General features: G+C 53.0%; 1 protein-coding gene across 1 annotated transcript in view; it reads left to right on the top strand.

Moving 5' to 3' along the window:
* Positions 1-9658: 9658 nt before the first annotated feature.
* SLC6A17 (solute carrier family 6 member 17) overlaps positions 9659-23832 on the top strand; it is a 49888-nt gene continuing 35714 nt past the window's right edge. Inside the window, exon 1 of the mRNA XM_041750231.1 lies at positions 9659-9902. The gene's annotated coding sequence lies outside the window, so the exon portion shown is untranslated. The remainder of the gene's footprint in view (positions 9903-23832) is intronic.

The following is a 23832-nucleotide window of genomic DNA, read 5'->3' as shown; positions in this document are numbered from 1 at the left end:
AATATGACAGTCAAAGATACTAAGTGATCATCAAAGATCGCCTGGCAAGGCTGGATCAGAACCTGGGTTTATCTGTCTGTGTACATCACACTGACTCAGAAAAAGAGAACAAGGCGAGTCCTTCTGTAAAGCGAAGAGAACTTTAGGATCAGTCATCCTGAAGGTCTATTTTGATCCGTACTCTGGATGTTCCTGCAGGAGTATGTCTAGTCAGGGCACCCCATCCTGCCTGATAAGGACTCTGTGGAGTCAGAGTCTCTGAGACAGTGTTGTAGTTCCAACAGCAGAAGATTGGCATTGTGCTGGGGTTGGGCAGTGGGGCCTGGCCTGCATTTGTGGGGTGCTTCTTGCTCCTGTGAAGGGCTGTCCATTCCTCCTCCATCGCTGGGCTTGAGTGTCTCACATTGACAGAGGAGATGAGGACCCAAGTGACTTGGGGGCTCGCCTGAGTCACAGAAGAGGAAGGTGAAGTTTGGGGTATAGGAAAGAATTTGGAGGCCCTCCCTGGTTTTCCAGGACCTCTGCTCTCTTCCTGCCTCTCTCCTTCCTCACGTTCCTCCCCACTTCTGCTCACATCCTCCAACCTGCCTACCGCTGGGGTTCTCTCAGACCCTGAAGTGAGGCTTCCACTTTACAGACTGAGGAGTGGCTTCCCAGTCAGAACTGAAGAGACCCTTTAGACGTTGCTGTGAAGTAGCACCTGGGAATAGAAATGGGGGTCTCCTCTCAGTGAGCAAGGATGCTTCTGAAGGGGTCCGGGATTGCCACCTCTCATTGAAGTCTAGCTGGGAAATTCATTCCCATAAGGTCACTGCCAAGCTGTCATTAGTGTGGGACTTTCAATGGCTCCCTATTACCTTTCAACCTAAGTAGAGGTTCCCAGCCTAACACATCAGGCTTCCAAAAATCCACCTCACCCTCTGGCTTTATCTCTCACTTGTTCTTTAAGCCACAGCTTCTAAATGACCTGGCTGGATCCAGACCTAGGTCTGTGGGGTTGAGGACATGGTGGGTTCATCCCTGCTTGCTCACTATTTCTTCACCATGGTCCTCAAGCTCCAGAGAGGAAGCTAGATGGACATGTGACATCCACCCCTTCATCGGAAAAGGATAATTCTATTCATGCAGCTCAAGCGTAAATTGGCTGCTTGAGCAGGCATTTCCCATTTTTGCTTCCTATGTATAGCTTGAAATACACTAAAACTCCAGTTATTTTTCTTTTTATTTTAAGATTTTATTTATTTATTCATAGAGATGCAGGGAGAGAGAGAGGCAGAGACACAAGCAGGCTCCATGCAGAGAGCCCGAAGTGGGACTCGATCCAGGGTCTCCAGATCAAGCCCTGGGCTGCAGGCGGCGCCAAACCGCTGCACCACCGGGCCTGCCCTCCAGTTATTTTTCATATAAACTCTTGATGGAACCAAGAATTATGGATTCAGAGAAATAGGAAACAAATGTAAAAAAGTAATGAACTCATCTGTGTTGTTTCTACAAAGATTCTTACTTGAATTATTATATATACATAAATATATACTATTCACACCCAAGAGAATTCTATTCCTCCTTCCAGGAAACATAATGCTCAGAGCAAAAGCTGAACTGAACACAAACCCCTAGGTGCTAACAAAGTCCTTCAGGCACATTTGCTTTCTGTTATATGTGGATGAAGTCCATCATTGTCTTCTCACCACTGGGGCTGATTTAGCCTTTTTTAGGTGCGGACCAATACAGAGGAAAGTTGCTTAGCTTCTTTTTTTTTAATTTTTTTTAATTTATTTATGATAGTCATCACAGAGAGAGAGAAAGAGAGAGAGAGGCAGAGAGAGAAGCAGGCTCCATGCACCGGGAGCCCGACGTGGGATTCGATCCCGGGTCTCCAGGATCGCGCCCTGGGCCAAAGGCAGGCGCCAAACCGCTGCGCCACCCAGGGATCCCTGCTTAGCTTCTTAACACCTTCCATGTTGTCTTTGGCTGATGGTGTAAACCCTGCCTGCGAATCCGGCCGTGAGCCGACCGAGCTTAGCACAGTGCCAGATACAGATAAGCTTTCCCCAAATATGAAGTAGTTGGATTTGCAAAGAGACCTATTGCATGTAGACAAGAGCAGGTGGGCTGCCCTTCCCCAGTAGGAAGGGCTGGTCCCACAACCCCCCCACCCCCACCCCGCACCCGTCACTGCAGTTGCTCCAGTTGGGTCAGGTGAGGGAGTGGCTGCCTGCTGTGTGCTGACTCTGCCACGGAAGTCCCTTCTCCAGTCAGATTCCAATTGCTCTCTCCATAACATGTGGCTCAAGCTTGGGACATCCCAGACAGCTGGGATTGCTGGCAGAGCTTCCTCCCTGGGCTCAGTTCTATTCCATCTACACAGCACCCCAGGAGAGGGGGCTCTGGCCTTCCAAGCTTGTGGCCTAGCTCTTCACTATGTCGTTGTCACTGTCACCATTGTCGGTGTTGTCAATCTTATCACAGCAGCAGAGTAGCTTGTAGAGTCCTCACTCTGTGCCAGCTGCTGGTATAAATGTGTTCCTTTTAAAGCTCAACATCCCATGAGAAGGGCACTCTTCTTATCCCCATTTCACAAATGGGAACACTAGGTCCCCAGAGCTCCCACACTAATGACAGGGGGTAAGACTGTGAACTCTAGCCCTAGTCTGCAGGAGCCGAGTTTCCAACATGCTCACAATGCTACTGCCCCTCACTGCTCGAACATCCCTGCCTCTGAAAACTAAGACTCACTTCCTTGCTCATTTTCTAACTCAGGATGGTACATGTGTGTCATTTCTTCCACCAACTCCCACTGATTGGTGAGCCGATGAAGCCCGTAGGGTCTCACTGGAAAAGCAAAGTACAGGTTATAGGGATGGTGGCCACAGGCCACCAGGAAAACGAAGTAAGAGAGCAGAAGTGATATGGGTGGGAGTAGCCTAAGAGGAAATATGAGCTCCTGTTCTAGGTTCCAGTTTCCATTTCCCACAGGGAGTTAATGCTGCCATTTGCCTCTTCATTCGAGTGAAATTTCACATATCCACAGGGATTGGCTTTATCCTCAGAAGCTATAACAGGATAATCATCCTCAAGGAACCGCAGTAGGCCTAGCATTTATTCAAAAGACACACACAATAACAGTGGTGGGTGGGGACTTTGGTATCAGCGATGTTTTACAGTTTGAACCTTCATCAGTTGAGGTTTGCCCCTCCCCTTTGCTGATCTAACTCCATGAATCTGGGAGGATGGCATCCTATGATGGCCATGGCAAAAGGCCCATTTACTGCTGCTAAGTCGGTGGTGAGGGAGGTCTCCAAGTTGTGAATGTAGCATGGGGTCACTGACCTTGCAGCTTCCATACTTATTCACCAAGTATGTGGCTGTTCTGGGCATTTATTGCTGTGTAACAAAGCACCCTAAAATGTAGTGGCTTATTAAAGCAATGATTATTTTTCTCTATCTCATGGTTTCTGTGGGTCATGCATTCAAGAGGGACTCAGCGGGGCAGTTTGTCTTTGCTCAATGCAGCGTCAGCTGGGGTGCTTGAGTCGGCTGGAAGAGCTGCTTCCGAGATGACTCAGTCACGTGGCTGGCAAGGTGGTACCTGCAGTAGATCAGGAGCTCAGCCCACGCAGAGGGCTGGGGACCTCTTCTCCACATGGGCCTCTGTCCATAGGCTCCACAGAATGGAAGTCAGGTTCTAAGAGCAAGCATCCTGAAAGAGACAATGGAAGCTACCATTTTCTTACGGCCTGGGTCCAGAAATATGCACAACTTACTTCTCTCTGACATTCAGACGTCACAGATCCCAGGTTCAAAGGGAGGAGGTAGAGGTGTCACTTCTTGAAGAGAGCACTGTCAAAGAATGTTTGGGGCCATTTTCAAAAACATCCACACTGGAAAAACTCTAATAATTGTGCCACTCAGAATGAAGGAGAGATCATAGCTTAGCATCTGTGTGTTTAAGATACTCCGAAACACAAACAATTTAAGTGAATTACAATCTGGGCCATTTCCCTGTGTCCTGGAAAAAGCCATGGCCAGCACCTCCTCCTACATCTTACTACTTAATGATTCTGGGTGTAGCGTTTCCTTGGATTCACGTAGACAGAAATAAAAATTAGGAGCATTACTTCAGTGTCTTTCTTTTTAGGAAGACAGGCTTGGGTGGAAGAGGAAAAGCTGGGGAGGGGAGTTGAACCGGTAAATATGTCTCCTCTTCCAAGCAGGACCAGTATTGAGAAGAATGGATTAGGTCACTGGGTTGGACCCACTCTGTTTGACAGGGCTTCGCAGTGTGTAAAGTTTGACCAAACACCTATTATGTGTAAATCCTTTGGGGCAGGGAGACTCGAGATATGGAGAGATGAAGAGGAATAGGAAGAGGTAGGTCCCTGCTCTACGTGCAGCTACACTCTTATTTGAGAGGCAAGATATAGACATGTGAAAGGAGGCCTACATTATAAGGCCCTAATGTCAAGATTGAGAGCAAGGACTTTGGACCTGGGAGGGACTTCACTGTATGACTTGGACACCACACCTGAGTTCCTCTAGGAGTGAGCAGGGGATACTAATAATCTTACCTCAAAATGTTATACTACAGACTTTAAATATCTTTTGTTAGGTCTGGAAAGGAAGAATCCGTTTTCCAGATGTTCAGAGGGGAGGTGGCCACTGACAGTCGGAGGGTTCAGGAAGACTTCCTGGTGGAAGCCATCCTTCCCCTCTCCATGTCGGAGCCTTCAATCAAGGATACCTTCTGGGCTTCGTAATCTTTCACTTCGCTGCAGATGTTGACACTGTGGACTGCCTTTTCCTTCTGGAAACGCTTTCTTCTGTGACATACATTGTCTTCTCACCTCTTGACTCTTCCTCTCTGTCTTCTTTCCTCCTGCCCAGCAGAATCAGACACAGCCCCCTATGTTCTGTCCTCTTGACTGTCTTCTACATGCTTCCTCTGGAGGGCTGTCCTTCCCCTCCACTTCAGCACCTACTTTCTCTCTCTCTCTCTTTTTTAAAAGATTTTATTTATTTATTCATGAGAGACACAGAGAGAGGCAGAGACACAGGCAAAGGGAGAAGCAGGCTCCCTGCGGGGCCCGCGATGTGGGACTCGATCCCAGGACCCTGGGATCATGACCTGAGCTGAAAGCAGACGCTCAACCACTGAGCCACCCAGGTTCCCCTCAGCACCTGCTTTCTGCTCGTGATTCCAAGTCTGTGTCTCCAGCCCTCTCTCCTGGACTTTACACCCATATTTCTAACCACGCATTATCTATTCTTTCAGCAAATTCTTATGGAGAGTCCACTCCGTGGTGAAGATGGACATGGTCTTGCCCTCGTGGAGCTTACCCATCAGCCAGGGAGACCATCACTCAGCAGCCAGGTCACACCATTAAGCATTGAATTACAATCATGAAAGGGGCTACCAAAGGAGAAGAAATGTCTACCTGGGAGATTGATCGAATCCTTCTCCATGGTCAAGAGAGGTGTGAAGAATTAGGGTTTGAGGTGAACTGGGTGGGGAAGTAGGGAGTGAGGGAAGAGGAGGAGGGGACTGAGAGGCTCTCTGGCAGAAAGGGGACATGGCTGCAGACCAAGTCAGGAAGGAGTGGGTGTGTAGGAGAGCCAAGAGAAGGTCAGAGCAGGCAGTGGGCTGTGGGGAAGGCCATGGGGGAAGGTGTGAAATGAGGCTAGGGCTGAAGAAGGGCCTGGAAGGATGTGTTGAAGATGTGGCCAAACTCTGCAAGCTTGAGGAGAGTGTGATCATATCTGGACTTCTAAAAGATCATGCCGTTGCCAGGTGGAAAAAGGGAGCAACACTGGATTTTGAAACAGGACATGATGGTGAGGGTCCAGGTGAGTGACTGTTCTGGACTGGACTAGGGTCATGGCAGCAGAATGAGAGAGAAGTGGCCAGATTCTAGAGGTACTTAGGAGATGAAATCTCCAGGAATTAGTGGCAGATTTCACAACGAAGTGAGAAAGAGGAGGTTCCAAGGATGATTTTTGGGTTTCTGACTGGCTCAACTATTCATGGAGCCAGGGAGGCCTAGAAGAAGAAGAGCAAGAAGTGAACTATGGGCTATTTACAGGGTAGAACTTTGAATGTTGAATTTATTTCTTGCCCATCTGTGTTGGCGGTGATTCTGAGGGAGTCAAGTGGAAAGGTGGAGTAAGAGGTTGAGTATATGACATTCAGAAGGATGTCTGGAATGGAGGTGTAAAGGTGGGAGTCAGTGGTCTGGGAAATGGTCTAGGAGAGGGGTACAGAGGGTGAAAAGGCTTGGGCTTTGGGAGGTCCAACGCTAAGAGGTCAACAGGGGAAACCGAGGGGTGGCCAGAAGGGTAGGAAGAATATGGGGGAATGCGGGGCCTTGGGAAGCAAGTGCTAGAAGGAAGGAGAGGGCAGCTAAGACAAGTATCACAGAGAGGTCAGGGAGATGAGGACATGGAGATTTTTCCATGGATTTAGCGACAGAGAGGTCCCTTGTGACCTTAGCAAGAGAAAGCCATCTGGCAGCATCATGGGCACAGGTGAGTAGAGGAGCAAGTGGAGAATGAGGGGAATGGAAGCAGGGTGCGTGGGAGAAAATGAGAAGGTGGGGATGGGAGCTTTAGTGACTTTGTAAAAGGAAGCTAGCTGCTAGGAAGGATCCAGCAGAAAGGGAAATGTTGATAAGACAGGAGAGAAGGCATAACCTGCAGTGATTGAGGCCCTCGGGAAGGATGGGGCCAGGGGACCCCCGGTGAGCAGGTGGAGGCTGATCAGGAAGGAGGGGGAGAGGGCAGGTGCAAATGTAGGTACAGACGGGGGCAGTGGAGAACCAAGGGGGCTTCTGGCCGAAGCAAGGCAGGGACCAGTGGGGTGGGGTGGGGGACAGCAGTGTGGGTGCTTGTAAGAATGGAGACGGCTGGAGTGGCCTCCAACAGAGCGGAGAAGTGAGTTGACCAGAGAATCCTAGGAAGGCTGTTGTGCCACATGAGAGCCCACTTGAGGTTAGCAATCGTGAAAGCAGAGGGACACCTGTGTTCCCCTTAGTATGTTTTCTCTGGAGAACTTGGCATAGAGAAACCAAGTATCGAGGTCGTTCAAGGTTGGCACTTTACTGGGCAGATGTGATATACGGGCAGAGGAGCAAAGACCTCTTCCAGTTATCGTCTTGATATCCCACCGGCACTTTATTTTCCATATGTCCCAAATCCACGATCTCATTACCTTCTTCCCTACTGCTCCTCAAATCTGTTCCTCTTCTGAGATTCCCTGTCCTGATTAATAATATTACAATAATCTAATAATACCACTAATAACCATCATTTATTAAGCATACAGATCAGATGTAATACCAGATCTTTTAAAAAAAAATCATCTCATCTAAGCATCATAACAGCTTTACGGGGTATGTATTATTCATTTTACGGATGTGGAAACTAAGGCTCAGAGATGTGATGTTGCTTGCTCAAGGTCTGTAATAAATGGGAGTCAGGATGAAAGGAAACAGGTCCGTAAGGTCCGAAGTCCTATCCTTTCCATTAGCACAGTCCCGGCCCTTGAGTTCCCCTGCCCTAAAACCACCTGTCTCTGACGCCATCTCTTCTCACGTCCCCCACCAGGTCTGCTGTAGCATCCTGTTTGTTCACCTCGCATGTCTCCTGTATCACTTGCTGCTTCCTGCCAGGCCCCTTCACCCCACTCCGTGCTGCTGGATGCGTGCACTTGAATGTAAGCTCCCTGAGGAAAGGGATCATTATCTGTCCTGCTCTGTGCTGCATCCTCAAGGCCTAGAAGAGCACCAGGCAAACACCAGCTAACTCTCAGTAGCTGTTGAAAAGATAGATGTCCTTTGGGAGATAATTCTCCAGGGGAGTCTCACATTTCTGTAGGTCTCGTGGGCAGAGGCACTGAAGGCTTTTTGCTCCAGACTATCTTTTGGAGGATATCTGCGTAGTGAACAGCTTCGGAAGGTACAGTGTCTCTGAAGGGAGGATGGGCTTGTTTGCTCTCTAGGGTGATAAGGTCTCTCTCCAGGGCAAAGATTGGCAGGTTTGCTTGCAGCCCACTGTAAAGGATTGGGGTTTCTACACTTAGACTTCCTCAGTGTGTGCAGGATCACCAGGACCCAGTCCTTCCCATGGGAGTTGGGGGTCAAGGGAAGCTGATTTGAAAGTGAAGCTCCTGCTGCCTGCTGCACCACAGCTGATGAAGCACTTTGTCTCTGGTCCTGGAGTCTCACGGCTCCTGCCAGCGTCCGTGAAACGGCGGCAGGCTCAGTCCTTAGACTGCAAAGGTAAAATCTTGGCCTTCAGAGTTTGTGGCAATGGTCCTATTGCCTGTCAGTAGGACAACTGAGAAACCGCCTCTCCCTCCCCCTGGTCTCTAACACCAAGGTCCTCTAGAGCAGAGAGGACTCATCCCAGACTCCCCATACAGCCCTCCACGGCTGGGGAGGATGGCTCTCACCTCCCTAACTTCACCCCTATTGCCCCACCCCTCCAACCCAGGCAGTGGTCCCTTGCACACCTTCTCCACTCTGTGGCAACTTTGTCCTTGTCACACTCTCCCCTCCACAAGCACCAGGCTTCCCGCTCTCCGTCTCTTGGAGTCCTGTCCACCCTTTGAGGCTAGCATCCCAGCTTGCTTCCCCAAGGCCTACTCAGAGCCTGGTCAGAATTGTCCTCTCCTTTGGTTATCCTCCAATTTTCCCATCTTGTATGGTTCCCCGGTCCTTCCGCCTGGTATTGGGACTATCTAGGTAGGCCCCCTCTGCCTGTCCCAGAGGTTCCGCCACGGTTCCGTGATCCTCTCAGTCCCCGCTGCCCACCGCATGCAGGAGGAGCTCAGCGGAACTGTATGGAAGTTCATCTGCCCTGGGAAGGCTGTTGCAGGGAGGGAGGATGGAAGGACGGTGGTGCTGGGGGCCGCGCTGTGAAGGCGCTGCAGGGGCCCGGAGGGGAAGTGTCTAGGACCGGGCCTACGGCCTTGGCTGGGGCAGAGTTCACGGAGGAAGGCCACGAGCTGCTCCTGGAAACGCCAAGAAATAAGGCCTTTGGCCCTCGGGGCGCCTTCCTCTCTGAGGATGGGAGCCCTGGTGGTGCTGCCCCAGGGTCTGGGTCCCGCGGGGGCCTCGGGAGGCCGCTCGGGGTTAGCCCCCCTCCCCGCCCGCCTCTCCCTCTCCCTGCCCCCCCTTCCTCTCCCTGCCCCCTGCCCCCTCCCCCTCCCCGCCCCCTCTCCCCTCCCCGCCCCCCCTCCCCTCCCTACCCCCTCGCCCCTCCCCGCCCCCCTCTCCCCTCCCTACCCCCCTCTCCCTGCCCCCCCTTCCCTCTCCCTGCCCCCTGCCCTCCTCCCCGCCCCCCTCTCCCCTCCCCGCCCCCTCTCCCCCTCCCTGCGCCCCCCCCCCCCCCCCCCGCCAGCCTGCGTCGTCGGCCATCAGAGCCTCGCTCGCGGCCCCGGAGCCTCGCACTGACGCGGCCCGCGCGTGAGTCAGGCCTGCGTCACGGCGCCCCGCCGCCAGGGCCGCCTCTCGGGAAGCGAGGGAACCGTGCGCGCCGCGCTCCGCCCCGCTCGGTGCGTTCCGCTCCGCAGAGCCCGCGCGGCCCGGGCGCAGGGAGGGCGGCCCTCGGCGCGGGCGACCGCACCCCACGCGCTCCGCGGCCCCGCGCCCCGCGCCCCCGGGGGCTCGAGCGCGCGGCGGGCGGATCCGGGCCCCGCGGCGAGGAGGCGGCGAGGAGCGAGCAGAGCCGCGTGCGCGGACGCGCGGCCCGGGGTCCCCTCGCAGCCCGGCCGCCGCCGCCGCCGCCGCCGCCGCCGCCGCCGCCCTCGGGCCGCCCGGGAGGGACCTGCGCCCGCCGCCGTCGGGGACGCGGCCTCCCTCCCGGCTGCAGCGCGGCCAGTCCGCGCGACGGCGCCCGCCCGCCAGGTGAGTCGCCGGCTCCGCCGCCAGGTGAGTCGCCGGCCCCGCCGCCAGGTGGGCCCCCGGAGGCCGCGCCGGCCCGCGCTCGGCCCGCTCCTCCCGCCCCGGGAGCCCCGGGAGCCCCGGCCACCGCGCGGAGCCGCAGGAGGCCGGCGGGGGCGGGGGCGCGGCGTGGGGGCCCGCGGGGACCCCGCGACCTTGGGGAGCGCCGCACCGGGCGGCCGCCGCTGAGCGGGAGCCGGCGGGGAGCCCTCCCCCGGGAAGCGCGCCGGGAAGCGGCCGACGGGCGAGCGCGGGGCGCGGGGCGGAGGGCGCCCCCCAGGCTGGGCCTCGCGGCTCCCCGCGCCCCGCGTGCGCCGCCTGCGGAGGGCCGCGGCCCCGGGCCGCCGGGAAGGAGCCTGGCGCGGTAGAGCTCCAAGGGCCCCGCCTGCCGCGGCTGCTAGTGTTCAGAAATCCCAAGGCCGCTCACCTTACAGGACCCCGTCGCTGTCAAGTGGAGTAAAAAAAATGTTTTTTTTTTTAAAACCCCATTCTCCTTTCCTTCTTTGAAAAATATTTAGGAATTCGGAAATTTCTAACCAGGGCTACCTTGGAGGCAGTCCAGCTGTGACAGTGAGGCAGGCGGGTTGGGTTGGGGAGACAGGGCAGTGGGACAGAGAAGGAAGATCCTTGTGAGGGCACTGTCCTTAAAAGGAACTTCCAGGAGCTAAGAAAATCCTTAAATATTCAACAAAATATTTTCCCAAAAAATTCAACAAAAACTTTAGTTGGAGCCCATTAGGCTGTCCTAGACACACGGATTGATGTCTGGAGAACAAGGTCACAGAGTGTTGACGTTAACAGTGAAGGATTCTTATATTTCGTGCTGTGCTTTACATTATCCCAGGTCCAGTGGGGTGGACCCATCACCCAAGCAGGAAGGGCTTTGAGGTCACACCTGATTGTCCTTGGCTGTGGCCTAATCCCTGGGACCACGAGAGGTTTCGGCTCTTCTGCTGCCTTTTTCTCTAACCAAGCAGCTGTAGCTCTAAGTAGGTGGTGAGTTGCAGCTCCACCTGGAGAGTGAGTGACTCAGTGCAGGAGGCACATCGTGCCCATCAACTCTGACTGGAGTGAGTTCCTTTGGCCTGAGTCACACACAGAGTTGTGTATCAGCTATTCGTGAGTTCAGTGGAGTTCTTTGCCAGCAGGAATGCCCAGAGCTCCCCGAATTTTGGGGTCACAGACTAGAAGTGGGCAAGTGTTCAGACTGAGCACAGGCTCCCTGGTTCCTGGGCAGGAGTCCTGGAACTCTGACCTCACAGGAAAGGGAACCAGAGCCAGGTTGGGGTGGAGAGATTGGAGGAGAGGCTGCGATTGTGGTCAGAGGTGGGCCCAGTGCCCCGCCATGTGCCAGTGACCTTGGGCAAGTCACTTTACCTCTGGAGCCTTGGTTCCCTCAGTTATAAGATAGCCTACAGTGCTTCCTCAGGCTTATTTTGAGCCCAGGCTGGACACCTGGCAGATGCTCCCAAAATGTTGATCCCTCACCCCTTTCTTTATGGCTCTTAACCAGTGGTGGTTCTCTCTCTCCCTGCCCTTGTGCCTTGGTGTTAGAGAGGGTGTGGAGACAAATGAAAGTGTCAGGGCTTCACATGTGGTTGAGAAGGACCCATAATTCAGCTCAGACTGACCTCTGCCCAGCCTTCAGGTCTCCTCAGTAGGAGCGGGGTCATGGGGGGGCTGCGTAGAGGCTGTGTAGTGGCGGGCAGAGCTACGCTGGGCCTGATGGGTGCCCTTGGCTGTCTGCAACAGCTCTGGGGGGAGATTCCCACACAGACCTTGATGCCTTAGCATCGTGCCTGGCTGTGGTCTGCTCTCAAGTTGTGGCATTTGCTGGGTGGACTTCAGGGGTCCCCTGCCCTTGGATCAGATCTTGCCATCCTCCCCCACACCTGTCCTATCCATCATGGAGTTGGAAGCCTCATGGCAACCATCCTGGAGAGGAAAGAAGTGTGTCTCCTGCCTTCCCTGAGGGATCCTGGCCCCTCGCTCTTTCTTTCTGTGACGTGTTAGACTTGGTGCTGAGCTAAGATGCGTGTGCCTCAAGAGCGAAGGCAATAAGGGCATCCCCAGTGCAGCAAAAGAGACTCCGGTCTACTGCTGACAGTGTGTATGTTGGCGGGGGGGTGGGGGGGTACACGCACCCTGGATCAATGCCCTCCCCCACTGGAGGTGGGAGCAAATTTCAGAGATGTGGGGATTCTGGAGAAGCAGGCTCCTGCCCCTCCCCTCCCCTCCCCTCCCCTCGTGCTCCTTTCCTGTCCATGTTAGCTGCAGCAGGGCAGTTCTGTCAGCAATCCCTTTAAGGCTGCTAAGCTAAGTAGCAGAAATAGTTTCAAGGGAAGATGGATTTGCGCTTTCTTCCTGGAAGCAGATCTGAGTTATCGCTCCCTCCTAAGCTGGGCAGCAAGAAGTTCTCACAGCCAAACATCTGGAGCACCAGGCTGGGAAAAGACTGTCACTCAGCCTCCACAAAGTCCTTTCACATCACCCTCCCCAACCTAGTGTCCCAGACTTCCAGAGGTCAGAAGCACAATACCACAGGTGGATCTGTATTAGTGCGCCACCCTAGACAGGCAGGCCAGTGACCTGTGCGTAAAGGCCTACTTGGTGTGCTTTTAGGAGGAGTGGCTGCAGCTCACGCCATGCCGGGCACACAGTGATAATATCCAGGTTCTTACTGAGGCTCCCGTGCTGTGCTAAGTGCTTTATTCATATACCATCTCATTTAATCTTCACTATGATCTCAGGAGATGGATATCGCTCTCTGCAGTTGACAGATGTGGGACTTGAGGTTCAGAGAGGTTTGATAATTTGCCCAAGGTCACACAGGTAGTGAGTGGCATCCAAGAATTTGAACTCAGGTCCATCAGAACCAAACTTTATGCTCTTAACCACTCAAGTGACATGTCTTCACGTTAAGTCCTTCATAAATATTTGCTGGCTACCTAGGCATCTATCCAAACGAGGTGATCTAAGTGCATGGGTCCAGTTCTTTAAGCTTGTGCCCCAAGGAAGGGGGAAATGAGCCTCCACTAATGGGAATTTGGTAGACAGTGAACATACCTAAACTTCCAAGGTTTGGGGAATATGGTCTGTGATGGCAGGTGGGTCCCAGGCTCCACTGTGGTGCTTTATTGTCCTGTCTGTCTTTTTCTTCCCAATGTCTACCACTCCTGACCTCATTCCTTAAAGTTCATCCAAGTCAGGGGTTGGTGCTGGAAGCAGTGAGGAAAGAGTCAGAGCAGGTTGGATGATGCCCTGAGGATTTCTGCATCTGCAGAATCAAGGACAGCCAGGCGCTGGTGGGAGCTCTGGTGTGTCAGGTTTCTCTGCTGGAAGAGTGCTTGCCAGGGATTTGCAGCAGTTTCTGGTGAGGCCCCAGACCCCAGAGCAAAACTGCTAACCCTCCAAGGTTATTTACAGCAGCTGCTGGCCTGGGCTGCTCAGAGGGATGCTGCTTGCCTCCTAGTCTTGTCCCTTGGAGAGACCACTGTCCTCACCCCTGGGGCTTTGCCACTGGAATCCAAGGCTGCTCTGGGGAACTTGGCATCTAATTCTTCCTGCTTCTTCGTCTCTTCTCTCTCTGAGAAATCACCAGCCCTGGTAAAAACAGGCTTGCATTGTCCTATCTTGCCTGGTATCTCCAAGCCTCCATTGATCTTGGGGAAGTTCCTGTAGGTGCGGGTGGATAATTGGAGTGTGAGTATTAATGGTCCCCCACCCCCCCCCCCCCAGAGGACACAAAGACTTCTTCCAGAAGCCCTAGTTCCACAGGCAGCCATTTTGTGCAGACATATTCCTTTGAAAATTCATCCCTGGGTAGCTCAGCAGTTTAGCGCCTGCCTTCAGCCCAGGGCGGGATCCTGGAGACCCGGGATCAAGTCCCATGTCGGGCTCCCTGCGTGGAGCCTGCTTCTCCCTCTGCCTGTGTCTCTGCCTCTCTCTCTCTCTCTGTCTCTCATGAAGAAATAAATAAATAAATAAAATATTTAAAAATGAAAATTAAAATTCCCCCATCCCCCACCCCCATGAGTAATTACTTATATTAAAACATTGTTCAATTTCAACTATGGATAAATCCAGTTATTTTTAAAAAAGAAAAACCTAGATATTCACTGAGTACAAAAAACTTACAGGTAAGAACATAAGCTCAGATGCAAGATAGATTGCTGTCCTGCATTATTCTCATGTTCATGACCAGGTATATTTTGTTGCAGAATGATTCTGGGTCCAGGCAAGTCCTGGGCAACCTGAGTCTCCAACTTGGGAATTGACACTTAAAGCCCTGCTTTTACTCTGGGGCCTCATATGAAATGAAGGTGGGGCAGGCATGGGCAGGAGGATAATGCCCCAGCTCCTGGGCCCTGGGGTTATCTCACCTGCTGCATTTGTCCCACTGAGCTGCTGCTTGATCTTCCAAAGCTACTCAGGGTTCATTTGTAGATAACAAGTTGCCTCTCACTGTACTCCATAATTTCTATTACTGGTTTAATTAGAATTTCCTCTGGATTCTGTGCACTACTAATTTGCCACCTATTCTTTTACTCGCAAATAGAATCTGTTGGTCCATGTCCCCAAATTCCTGCTGGTTGCATTTTCTCTTTAATTAAAGACTCCTGGGCTCTTGTAGTTTTAAATCCGACTCCGTATCAGGAGCGTTGTTTGATAAAGCTACCTTTCAAGGAATGTGAACAGTTACCTGCTGGAGTGTGTCCACCAGGTGCTGCCAGGTGAGTATTCAGTGATGATGTGGACCTTCTTTTCCCTGGTGGTGGGGGGTGGGGGGCAACGGAAGGAGAGCATGTGCAACCCAGCATCAGCTTCCAGAATGGCCTGGTGGGCGCTGTCCATGGTCCTAGCACACCACTGAGATGACCTGCCTGCTAGGAATTTGGGGACTCCTTTAGAGCAGCTGGAAGGAATATCCTTAAGTTCCCCAGCTTGCATTATGTTGTTGGCTTTCGGAAAGGACCTGGCCAAATGAAGAAGCTCCTAACTTCAGGGAGAAATGGTGATAGATGGACTCTTCTCACTGTTGACTTGCTGAATGAGATTCAAGTGTATCACTTTGCAGTGCAGCATAGCACATTGGAGAATCTCCTCACCAGTGCCACAGTGGGTAGCATGTGGCCCAGAAATAATGATGCCTTCATCTCGTGGAGTAGCCTGGAGTGGCCTAGAGTGGTACGGCCTCCTCCATTTACCCCAGCGTGCCATACCTGTGTTCTCTCCTTTGTGTGTTATGACATACAAAAGATTGGAAAACACCAGTGTATCAGAAAGAAAATGGCCTTCAGAGTTTGGGAGACCACAGTTTGAATCCCCACTCTTACACTTCATGGCAGGGTAATCTTGTACCTGATAGTTCTCTTTCCTTAGCCTTGGCTTCTTTGTTTGTAAAGTAAGAATTACTTTCTTTTATCCCAAGTTTTTTTTGGGATACATAATATATGTAAGCATAGCAGGTCTTCAAAAATACTCCTGGGGCGCCTGGATGGCTCAGTCAGTTGAGTGGCTGACTCTTGGTTTTGGTTCAGGTCATGATCTTGGGGTCATGGGATTGAACCCCACACTCAGCAGATAGTCTGCTTGTGGATTCTCTCTCTCCCTCTGCCTCTGCTCCTCGCCCTGCTCATGCACCTGCTCTCTCTCTCTCAAACAAATAAATAAATAAGTCTTTAAAAATACTTGCTCCCTTCAGTGTGATCTCAGCTGTCCTGTTACCTGTTCCCAGTAGGAGCACTTCTCTGCCAACCCCTCCACAAAACTGCACTGAGGGCTGGTGAGGAAATGGGTGCAAAACCCTTCTCACTCCCAGGACATCATCACTCCAAAGAGACATCATGTTGGGACTGTAATTAAGGGTTTCTGATCACTATTCCTTCAAGTGCTCTTCAGCAGTCTGGTGGGTAACTCAGGTAATTGGACCCCCTTGGTTCCCTCTGTCTCTCCATGAAACAAGACAAAATAGTGGCTTTAAGAAAATCCAGGTCAGAGAATTTGGGCAGATACTGTGAGGACCCATCTGTTACCACCATGAGCCGCCTGTGGATGAGGAAATAAAGTAGTGAGGTTTTTGCTTGTTGCTCCTAGACGTTTTATTTTCACATCTGATTTAAGAAACTAGTATCTTTTTCCAGTTGGGACGGTCCCATGGATCTTCTCCCTGCCTGGGGCCTGGCGTGCTCTTCAGCATCCTGGGGCCCTCTGTTTCCCTCTCTCTTTTAAACCTAAACCTTACCCACCAACCTGGCTCAGGTCACCATCATCATCTCTTACCTACCCCTCCTGTTTCTGTATTTGTCCTATAGATCTCCTTAAAAACAGTTGGGTCACATGACTCCCCTGCTCAAAAACTTAACACTTCCTGTTAGCCTTGAAAGGAAACCTAGGCCTTTCCATGGCCTGCAAGTCCTGCCTGCTCTGGAGTCTAGCTGTCTTCCTGCCAGCAGTTCCCATTCTTCCCTTGCTTAGGATGCTCTAGGCCCAGGCCCTTCTTTCTGGTCCTTGTACTCACCAAGCAGGCTGCCTCAGGGCCTTTGCACCTCCTATTCTCTCTGCCCTGAATGGTTTCTCAGGATATTTACACGGTTCATTCTCTCACTCTATCATGTCTTTTTTTTTTTTTTTTAAGATTTATTTATTTATTCAGAGAGAGAGAGAGGCAGAGACACAGGCAGAGGGAGAAGCAGGCTCCATGCAGTGAGCCCGATGTGGGACTCAATTCCGGGACTCTGGGATCACACCCTGAGCTGAAGGCAGGCACCAAACCGCTGAGCCACCCAGGGACCCCCTCACTCTGTCAGGTCTTAATCAGAGTGTGCTTTCCTCTTCCCTCTATATTTTATAGCATCTTTGTCTCACTCACTCCATCCCTTCACATTCAGTACATATTTATGTGCTATCTATATATATACTATAGGTATGTGTCTATATATACAGTATTAATTATACATTTGTCTGATTTTTATATCTCACTTTACACTAGAATATAAATCACACAAGGGAGGTGCATTATTTGCTCTGGCATGGCACATAGTGTTCAGTAAACATTGGATGAAGGAAGTGGGCAGTGAGTTGGAGCACCAGGACCTACATCCCCCAACAACATCCTGCATCCTCGGGCACTCACGTGCTTGTCACACTCTGGTGCCCTGACGATGCACAGTGGGCAGCTGTGCTTCCAAACCTGGTCAAGCCCATTTCTCCCACATGCTCACATGAAGAGGTGGCTGATGCCATTTTTTTTTAAGATTGTATTTATTTATTCATGAGAGATAGAGAGGGAGGCAGAGACACAGGCAGAAGGAGAAGCAGGCTTCATGCAGGGAGCCCAATGTGGGACTCGATCTCAGACCCTGGGATCATGACCTGAAGCAAAGGCAGATGCTCAACTGCTGAGCCATCCAGGCGTCCCTGGTGCCAGTTTTTGATGTGTCATCTGCATTGTCTTATTTTATCCTCATGATGACTCTGTGAGATGAGGGCTGCCTTCTCCATCTTTTCAGATCCAGAAGCTGAGACCATGAGAGGTTGTATAGGACTCACAGCTAGTAAGTAGCTGCAGGACTCAAACCAGGCTTCCCTAGCTTCAAAACCCATCTTTCTGCGCTAGTGTTCTCAGATCCCAGAGTCAGACTGTGCTGGTGTGCACTCCTGTGTTTGACTTATATCTATGCAACAGTTCCCTACTTCATCAATTCCAAGATGCATTTTTCTGTATGTTGTCACATCTTAAATTCAGGGCACAATGTACAATCAGTGGTGTTTCTAAATGGCTGTTGGTCAGGTGAAAACGTTCCACCAACCCCGTTTGCTAAGTTTAAGAAAGTGCCAACATCAAAGGATCTTAAGTTCAATGAAATTAGGTAACTAATCCCTTCGAACCTCTATTGCTTCATCTGTTGAATGGGAATAATTGTGGAACCAACCCCATACAGTTATGGGCAGGATTTAAGGAGACGATGTCTGCTCCCCACAGTGGCTGGTACAGAGCCAGCCCTCAAGAAGTATCTCCTGTGTGTTGTGGTGGTTGTTTACTGCTACACCCTCCTCTGACTTCCGAAGTTCCCTTAGCACCTAAATTCTGGCACAGGGTTAATGCATCTGTGGGACGGCCATGGTGCTGCTTGCACCATGTTGCTTGCACACCCACTGGGCGTGCCTTTCCCCCTCACATGAAATGGTCAAACTGAACCAAAAGATTTTGTTTGCACTAGCCCCACCCACATCTTCCCATGCCAGTTCCTCCCCCTCTGGACCATCTGCCCCTTTTCCTGCTTCCCTTCCTCCTTGACTAAGAAAACAGAAATACCGACTGCAGAGAACAAGTCTGCAAATGCAACAGGAAGGTGACACAGGACGCAGAAGGTTCTCCTGGCTCTTTTGCCAGTAGGTTCTTGTTTGGAATGGTCTCACCAGCCTCACAGAATGCTCTGTGCTGAGACCGTGCCTGTCTAGGGTTTATTTCGCTGAGGTTAAGATGGACCCTGTCCACACAATGGAGAAAGTGAGGCACAAGGAGTAGATCCTTTATAAGAGGCAGACCGTCAGTGAATGCTGGCCAGGCTTCTTAGTTTACCTTTGCTTGAAACTGCCACTTCAGGGGAGTGCCTGGGTAGCTCACTGAGCTGGGCGTGCAACTCTTGGTTTCAGCTCGGGTCATGATCTCAGGGTCGTGGAATTGAGCCCCTTCTTGTCTCAGGTTCGCTGCTCAGCATGGAGTCTACTTGTCCCTCTGCCCCTGCTGGTGCTTTCTCTCTGTGTGTCAAATAAATAAATAAAGACCTTATTAAAAAATAAACTGCAACTTGGGGCAACTTTGGGGCATCATGTCCTCTTGGGATCAGAGTATTGCATCAGAAAATAGAAAAATTTTGGAGCTGGGAAATTCTATCAGACTATGGAAAATTTGGGAACTTTAAAATGCATCCGTTCATTAATCCACTCACTCAATTCCTTCATATATTTATTGAGCACATGTAACAGTAATACATGAGGATTTGGTCTTGCAGAGCCAAAAATGGTATTATTTGAGATATAAGTGGGAGACCAAAACACAAACCTGAAAAATCTATGAAATGGAGTCAGAAATGACCATTCTGTTTATTTGAATTCCCGATAAACTTTTCTTTTTCTTTCTCTTTCTACCCATGTGGTTACCAGATGCATTTGGTGGGTAAGCACTGTTTCCTATTTTACAGATGATTACAGAACAGAAAGCTGGCTTCCAAGTTCTGGGGTCTTTCCCACATGGGGAAAGTAGGGCTGCACCAGATTAGCGGCCCTGGTTGGGGCAGCCAGACACCTAGTAGGTTTAAATGTATCTGGGTCAATTGTGTTAGCCTTTCACCCCTGCCTCTGTTTCAAGGTGAATGCAGCGGGTAGGATTTCAACAGGGGAAGCAAGTTGCTCTTGGAGGGTGAGAAGGCAGGGACCCTGCAACATCCGTGCGGACCCTGTTCTATCCTGTGTGTGGCAGACACGGACTGAGCTGAGGCAGTGGCGGGTAGATGCAAAGCTGGGTGCACCTTGGTTTCTGCCTTTGGGGAGGTCCCTGTTTGTTTTAATTTTTTAGATTTTATTTATTTATTTGACAGAGAGAGAGAGAGAGAGCACAAGCAGGGGGAGTGGCAGGCAGAGGGAGAGAGAGGGAGAAGCAGGCTCCCTGCAGAGCAGAGAGCCCAGTGCAGGGCTCAGTCCCAGGACCCTGGATCATGACTTGAGCCAAAGGCAGACACTTAACCGACCAAGCCCCCCAGGCGCCCCCAGGAGCTCCCTGTTTAGAAGAGGAATCAGAGATGCACGCAAGTAGCTATACTAGAAAGCCAAATGGTAAAAGTGTCAAAGAGTATTTATTACCAGTTGCGTGCCGAGTAGGGGAAAGAAAGGTGCACTAATCCCCACTTAGAACATCACGGAATGTGTCAGAGGCGAGGCAGTGGACCTTGAGCTGCTTCTTCAAAGACTGGAAGCTTCAGTAGGCAGAAGCTGGGGAGGGCTTCATGCAGGGGGAGGGGAGAGTTGGCAGCTGAGGCTGGGGAACGGAGGCACCCAGTGGAGGAGCCGCTGTGCATCTGGCGAGGGCCATGGGCTCTCTCCAGGAGGCAGTGGGCTGGGGCGACCCGGCATTTCAGGAAGCTGCCTCTGAAGGCCCAGAGGAGAGCGACTGCTGCAGGAGTCTGGCTGAGAAAGGGTCTGAGCTGCAGCTGAGTGGTGGGAGCGAGAAAGAGCCAAAGCTGCTGCAGGGCTCTGGGCCCTCAGGATGGGTGGGGGGGGGGGGGGGTCAAGAACGGAGCTGGTGGGGAAAATCCAAGGAGAGCAGCCATCAGGACCCGCCAGGGCCTGTCAGGAGCAGTTTGCCCTGGGTGACTGCCAGAAGCTTCGATAAAACAAGTAAAAATTATTTATAGGACAATTTGTGTGTCTGATAACAGTCCGACCTGTTTTGGGCTCTGTCGAAGCCCAGGGGCTCTGAGGTAATTAGGAGAAGTGTTCGGGCTGCCACCTGCTTGTCACATGGAAATCAGGAGGCTGTGGAGCCTGCGACAGGGACCCCGACAGGGACCCCAACCTTGCTTCCTTCCCACCACGGGGCAGCCAGGTGGGCCCCTCCCTCCCCTCCCTCCCCGCCCCTCCTTTTCCCCTCCCCTCCCCAGGCTCCTCCTGGCTCTCCATCCGGAGGAGGTCTGTGGGAAGTGGTGCACTGTCCCCAGAACCATTCCGGAGGGTGGCAAAACAAGATCCCAGGGGACTCTGGTGGGGGGGGGGGGCGGTGCTGGGCGTCTGTAGTACCCGGGGCTTCCGGCTCTACCGAAGATGGGCCCCGCCGCGCAGGTCCCCTGGGAGGCGGCTTGGAGGGTGAGTGGGTCCCCTGAGTTCATCCCCTGCATTATCTGGTGCACCCCTGCTGAACAAGAGAGGCGCTGAGCCCAGGAAGGGGTGCTCGGGGAGCCGCTGGATGCTGCCTTCCAGGAGGCTGTCCCTGGCTGCTGGGGCTGGAGGGGCTGGGTCTGGCCTCCGCCCAGGGGAGCGGCAGCCCCCGAGGTGGCGGTGAGGGCCAAGCTGGGAGAGCTGCTGCGGGCGTCGGCCCTCTGGCACCCGGTAGGTTTACCTGTCTGCTTCCTAATCACACTCCTTTTTTTTCTTTCCAAGAAGATTCACAGTTCACTCCCTCGATGATGCTCCTCTCACATGCTCTTCTGAGCTGTGAGCTGCGTCTGTTGCTAAGTGACTGGCCTGGCCGGGGGCTTCCTCAGCTCTTGAGCCCCCTGCTTTGTGCTTTAGGTCACTGAGGCATCCCTCTTGGAGTGCACCCCAGAGCGCCATCGTCTGACTATTGCTCATGAAAGCAGCTTTCGGCGCCCCAGCTGCCCCAGGGGCATAATTCGAGTCTGGCTGGGCAGGCTGCCTCAGTATCACCAGGCCTGCAGTGTCAAGTGTCCATGGTCATGCCTTGCTTACACCCGTGTGCAGAGGGACACCCCCTGGATGTATACGGAGCTGAACGGTGCCTCAGAGACCATGCTCACCAACCCATTTTACACACGGGAAAGCTGAGGCCTACCGAGGGCAGGGCAGTGGTGTCCGCGTGCACGGTTGGTGGTCGGTCAGGACCGGCGCCTGGCTGGCCTCCCGATACCCGGATCGTGGCTGGCTCCCTGGACTGCAAAGTCAGGGGGCAGAGAAACCTGGGCCTTCTCTGATCCCGGTGCTTGTCGCGGGTAACGCTTCAGGGCTGTGGGCTGGGCCATGTTGGACCCCCGCCCCGGTCTGAAAGCTGCGTCTCACGGGCATAGGGAGCTGGGCTGCCGGGGGAGGCCTGCTCCCCGTCACTGGTGCCACAGCCTCTTTCAAACAGGGAGGCAGCGCAGGAGCTCAGAGATGTGAGTCGGTGATGTCTGCCCTGGGGCACGGCTGTCCCCCTCGCCTCCCAGGGGCTGAGGATCCAGTGGGGCGCCAAGAAGAGGCGCCGCTGTGAGCAGTGCCCTGAGACCCGCTGCCCCTGTTCCGCGCAGCTCTGTAGGGTGGGCACTGCTGTCCTCCTTTGACAGCTGGGCCACGGAGCCCTGAGACCCCAGGCCACTTGCCGGCTAGGCAGCTACTGGGCGCAGAGCTGGGCCCGGAGCTGCGTGGCCCGGCTTCTGAGCAGCGCCCCACGTCCAACCACCCCGAGGCTGAGCAGAGACCTGATGGCTCCAAGCTATCCCAGAGGGGCAGGGGGGCCACTGCCGACGAGGGGGGCCATGGAGCCACTGCCAACGAGGGAGGCCAGGGGGGCCACTCCCGATGAGGGGAGCCAGGGTGCCACTCCCAATGAGATGGGCCGGGGGGCCACTGCTGACGAGGGGCCTGGGGGGCCACTGCAGAGGTTGCTAGGCTTTAATATGGGGCTGTGGCGCCGTGAGTAGTGAGATTCGCATTTTTACACCGAAGAGCTGGCACTCAGCAGACCTTCCTCTGCTTCCCTGTGGCCCGGGTGAGGGGGGCTCGGGCTGGGCGTCGTGGGGTGCCACCTAGGAGCCTCGGGGTGGGGGGGCCAGATCCTGCTGACAAAAGCCGGACATTTCTGGGATGATGTGGGTGGCAAAGGCTACCCCATCCCTGCACCTTCACCTGCCATCCACCCCTACCCCACTTACACCGCACACTCACTCTGGCTTTTCTTGAGGAGAAATGGCATTTATGTGATTAATATGTAATATAAATGGGGGGCTTAGGTATTTTTCGGTGAATCAAGGCAAACAGTGCAAGGCTTCCCGGTAGCGGGGGCCCTCCTGGCGCCAGGCCCCGAGCCGGCCACTTTGGAGGCGTCCGCTCGTGGAGTCCACAGGTGGCCCCCCTTGGGGAGCGGGGAGCTGTCATCACGTAGACCCTGTTTCACCCTGGAGAGAACCGACACCTGCATAATTGAAGTGGCTGCCCGCCCCCCTTGCGCACTGGGCAAGGGCCCCAGAGGTGGAGGTGGAGGGCAGGGCCTTTGAAGACAGGACAGGGCTTGAGCGTTCCCATTTTGTCCGATTGCTCACTCATGTGACACACATTTTCCTGAACATCTTGCAGAGATGTCCCCTCCTCAGGAATGCCTTTTTAGACCATAAAATAGTGGCCCTCCTGCTTGCAACACTGCCCTCCCCCCTGTGTCATTTCTCTTTATATCATGCGTCCCCACCGGCCGCTGTGTGTTTCTTTCCTTCATTGGCATCTGACCCTTCCACAAGAAATATAAACCCCCCAGAGGAGACACTTTGCTCATTTTGTTTGCTGTTGCATCCCTGGCATGTAGAACAGAGCCTGGCCTGGGGAAGGCACCCAGTAAATGAATGAATGTATGAAATGGGAGCTCTTGAACTCAGGCCCCTCTGACCACAAAGCCCCTGCCCTCACTACCACCATCTTCTTCCTGTTTCTTCCTTTTGCAATCCATTTCTCCCCGGGCTTCAATTTTCTCATTTAGAAAATGAGAATATTGCCAGGGCCCCTCAAGCTTTAATATTCTAAGTGTCAGACTCTGTTGTCACCCAGCGTGTTCCTGGGCACAGAAGGTTCCAGTCATGATTGCAGCCCAGCCCAGTGCGCCTGCTTGCAAATTTGCCCCAGCACTTTTCGTCCTGCAAACCTGATGGCACAGAAGGCCCCGGCCCCCGTCCTGTGATGCAGGATGCTCTCACACACCTCTTGGGAAGAAAGAAGCCCTGCTGGGCTGGTACCTGTGGTTTCTGAGATGCTGCTGTGGGCATCCTTCCCTGGCTTTACCAGAATGTGCTAATTTTGTCCTTGAGTCCTCCTAGTTTGAATGATGCTTGTCCCCTCTCTGCAGCCCTTTCTCTGCTGGTGACCAGAGCTGCCACTCTCTAGGCTATTTATGGGAAAGCGTGTCCTCCAGTTGGTC

The sequence above is a fragment of the Vulpes lagopus genome, chromosome 3 (genome assembly GCF_018345385.1).
Source record: "Vulpes lagopus strain Blue_001 chromosome 3, ASM1834538v1, whole genome shotgun sequence".
Lineage (NCBI taxonomy): Eukaryota > Metazoa > Chordata > Mammalia > Carnivora > Canidae > Vulpes > Vulpes lagopus.
Note: the sequence above shows the minus strand (reverse complement) of the source record. Positions and strands in the feature narration are given on the sequence as shown.